This window comes from Vitis riparia, chromosome 12 (genome assembly GCF_004353265.1).
Source record: "Vitis riparia cultivar Riparia Gloire de Montpellier isolate 1030 chromosome 12, EGFV_Vit.rip_1.0, whole genome shotgun sequence".
Lineage (NCBI taxonomy): Eukaryota > Viridiplantae > Streptophyta > Magnoliopsida > Vitales > Vitaceae > Vitis > Vitis riparia.
The window spans coordinates 6,148,683-6,153,427 of NC_048442.1; positions in this window are offsets into that span (position 1 = coordinate 6,148,683).

The following is a 4,745-nucleotide window of genomic DNA, read 5'->3' on the forward strand; positions in this document are numbered from 1 at the left end:
GATATTTTACTTATGGAAATTTTAAATAAATTCAGATTCATTAATTTATTTCACTCATCATGGTATATCCTACTTATTCTAACAGTTTGTCATACAACCATAATTAATTTTAATGCCCCTATGGTAGTATATTTAGTTAATTAAAATTTGTATCTAATAGGTGTGACTATATATTAGTAAGTTCATTATACTATATTTTTTCATCAATTAACGTGATTTATTTTTAATTAATGCTTCCTAATATATCCTAGAAATGAGAAAGGTTAGTTAATTAGACTTAATTACGTAAAATGAGATATGTTATGATATTCTACTTATGGAAATTTTAAATAAATTCAGGTTCATTAATTTATTTCACTCATCATGGTATATCCTACTTATTCTAACAGTTTTTCATACAACCATGATTAATTTTAATGGCCCTATGGTAGTATATTTAGTTAATTAAAATTTTTATCTAATAGGTGTGACTATATATTAGTAAGTTCATTATACTATATTTTTCATCAATTAACGTGATTTATTTTTAATTAATGCTTCCTAATATATCCTAGATATGAGAAAGGTTAGTTAATTAGACTTAATTACGTAAAATGAGATATGTTATGATATTCTACTTATGGAAATTTTAAATAAATTCAGATTCATTAATTTATTTCACTCATCATGGTATATCCTACTTATTCTAACAGTTTGTCATACAACCATAATTAATTTTAATGCCCCTATGGTAGTATATTTAGTTAATTAAAATTTTTATCTATTAAGCTGACTATATCTTAGTGAGTTCATTATACTATATCGTACATATCAGAAATGTTAGTTAATTTATGTGATTTAATTAACTTAAGTTGTCATATTTTATTTTCCTTAATATAAATTTTGTGAAATTAACTTCAATTAATTTATTTAAGGTACATCAAAAGATTTATTCATATAATCCAGTATAGGTTAAATGAGTTCATATGGAAACTATTAAATTAATAGTGTAGCAAATATAATGTAAGACATTAAGTTAATTAAATTTTATTAGTTCATAAACTGGATGTCTTTCCATATACTAGGAAGGTCGACCGATGTTCAAACCCAACTTGTAACCCTCAGCCCCTCTGTCTTCTACTCCATTCTTCTTCATCCTCGCGCAAGACCTGAACCCGTCCATCTTCCATTTGAGTCTTCTTCATCCTCACGCAATACCTGAAGCCCACTCGGAATATTCATGGCTCCAAAACGAGCACCGACCGAAGCATCCTCCACCGACAGGAAAGGGAAGAGAACGGCGGTATCAAGGATGCGCGGGACCAAAAGAAAGACCTCCAATCGCCAACAACCCATCGACAGCAACCGGAACACCTTGGATGGAGCACAACGCACCACCAACAAAGGAAAATGACCAGCCGTCGAAGTAAGTGCGGAGGTTCGTAAGAAGGTCACCTTTGATCGATCTACGTTCACAACCCCTGACCTAGCACAAAGATTTCATATTCATTTTGCCAATCGAACCATAATCCCAGGTAAGAAGATTGATTTTGTAAAGCTCAATTATTTCCATTTTGATGTGTTTTTCGCGAGAATGGGTTGGCTTCCTATTGTCTCCGTGAAAGAGTTTGTTTATCCTAGGATTGTCAAATGTTTCTACTGCAATATGAAATTTGAATATGAAGGACCAATTACTACGAGCATTAATGGTGTACCGATCAATTTTGATGTTGCTGAGCTTTGTAAAATTTTAGAAATTCCAAATGAAGGGGTTTGTTTATATGAAGGAAAGAAGTGGCCACGGGTGGAACGTTTCAAAGTTGTACAAGCTATGCAGAGGCTATGTGGTTATCCGAAATCTGGTAGACCAACTTCTCATTCATTGACCATGTTGAGTCGCATCCTACAACACATGATATCGTACATTTTCATCCCCAAAGGAGGCCATCGAGACGATGTATCTTTCTTAGAGGCGTTTTTGGTTGACAACATTCTCACAGAAAGAAAGGTTAATATGGGTTACATATTTTTTCGACATATGAAAGCTTCTTCATTAAGCGAAGATTCAGTGCTCCCATATGGCATGTTTATCACAAAGATTGTCAAATACTTAACTGTCAATTTGCGGAATGAGACCGACGGGAAGCAACTGAAATCATTTGATACATATAATGCAGCTTCACTTCGGCGCATGCATTTTGTTAGAAAAAAAATGGTTCATGGGCAAGGAAGTCAGTTGTCCCCCCTTCAGAGGTGGATGTGTCTTCGGACAACGGGTCCTCCAAAGATGACGAAAATGAAAATCAGACTATAGAGGCAAGAACTTCTGAAAATGCAAATGTGACACCAATACTATCAAAAGAAGGTGTAAGAGCTACAGCGGATGCATATCATCCTTCACATATAGGTCGGAACGAGGCTGAGGCTTCGGATAACTTGACAGCCCAAATTAGCCTTCTTGGTACCCGCTTAGAGGAGATGACCTTAGCCAATGATCGACATTTGACATCTTTGGAGACTCACATTGATGGCTTCCAAGAGGAATTCAAAGCGGGTATGCAGGTTATACGAGGGCAGCAAGATGAGAAGATGTCATTCCTACTAGGCCACTTCTCGCTTCATGGCCGAGACCATATCTGACCCCTTCTACATTTTGCATAGAAATATATTAAGTAACGTTTGGGGATTTTTTTTAACATTTGGATTATGTAATATGTTTTTCTATTTATGACTTCATCTTAAGACGTGTTTTATTACTGATAGGCCATTGACAAAAATGGCATAAACGTTTTCCCTCTATGCTGGTGATGGGATATGGATGATGTACTTACGTTTAGATTTATGGATTATATTATGCATCCCTATATTGTTATTACAAAGTTTGTTTTTCATTTCCATTAATTTCATATTCGCTTTGCCTCTTATCAAAATTTGACGGCATTATGTTTTCCTATTCTTGATTGGTCAACTTCCACCTAAGTAGGAACATTGCCTTTTTTTTTTGCTACCGGTTAGCACTGGACATTTTTATGGTGCCTCAAAAAAGTGGCAGTGGCTACCGGTTGAGAAATTGTATCAACCGGTAGCATTTAACCGGTTAACCACTTAATGTTCAATGTTATAAGTTGCTAAATGAGTGTTTTCCTGCATAGTAAAGAGTGAGAGCCAACTATATGGAGCATGGATAGAGTTGATTGCCTGTTTTCGTTGTTCGTTTCATTGAAGGCTTCATTTATGATTAGGCGGTTGTCAAATGTTGTCCTAGTTGTGATGCATGTACTCTATTTTGAATCTTGTTAATTGGAAGGGAAGCTCACTACAAGAAAAAAGGTCTTCATTGACAGTTTTTCATCGTCAAGATAAGGTATATCTGTTAAGGTAGATCAGTATTCACATATGTCGTCTATGCCAGTGTCAAGAAATGATAAAAGCTAGCTTGACATATGCATATGTTAAGTAGACCTTATTTCTATCAATGTAGGAATCTTATTAATATGACATGTTAAAACGTTTCTTCCACTTTAGTCAAGGTTAGGTTAAACATATGTGAAGGTTAACTCATTGTTTTGTCAAGATTATATTCAATATATGTTAAGCTTAAGTATGATATATGTCAATGTTGTTTTATATGCTTTTAAATTTAATTTACACATATGTCAAGGATGTTTTTTGTTATTTTTTTTTTTCAAAGTTGAAATTTTAATATGTTAAGGTTCTTTTATTCTTATGTCAAGGAATACAATTTCTTTTATGTCAAGATTTCTTTATTCATATAAAGGAAATTGTTTTATTTCATATCAAGGTTGCATATAGAACATGTCAACAACCTAACCTGTTGCCCAAATAATCTGCATCAAAATTGAACTTGTTGTGTGTGTGTCTATATATATATAAAGTACATGAATGTAGAAAATATACTTTAAAAAAACTATGAACATGTAGGCAAATATATTGACAAAAAAAAAAAAAAAACCTTAATATCCTTGCATAATCTTATATTATCTCACATATATCCAAAAAAAGGCAAATATGTACCCAAAAATCCAATAGTTATACATGATAAATATAATGTAGCCATGATCTTGTGCCTTCAAAAGTGCTGTAATTGCTGCAAATGCCACCAAATCTTCTGCAAGTAAGAAAAAAAAATCAATATATGTTTATATTTGAAAGATTAATAAAAGGATATAAACATGTATCCAAATATATTCCCAAACAACCTAACAACTATATAAAATCTTGTTATCTTGTCAAATATATATGAAAAAAGAATAGATATTTACCCAAAAATAACCAAATATCAAGTAGCTGTACATGATAACAAAAATTTACGCGTGATCTTCTCCTCTAAAAACTGCAGCACTGCAAATGTCACCTAACCTTTGGCAAGAAAGAAAAAAGTAACATTATTTTATATTTATTTTTTAAAGTTTATTAAAAATTCAATGAAAAAAAATCTACATCCAATGTATATTAAACATGTCACCTAATCTTTTGCAAGTATGAAAAAAAAACAACATTATTTTATATTTGTGTTTGAAAGTTCATTAAAAAGATATAAATATGTATCCTAAATATATCAAAATGTATCCACAAACAACCCAGCAAGTATACATGATCTTATACTATTATCAAATAGTGCAAAACATAGTTCTGAACCAAGATTAGAACACTAAATGTATCCACTCATGACTACTATCTACCACTCATTTTCATCCAATTCCACTCATAGTGAGAAACTCGATTCAATTAGTCCAAAACTGCAT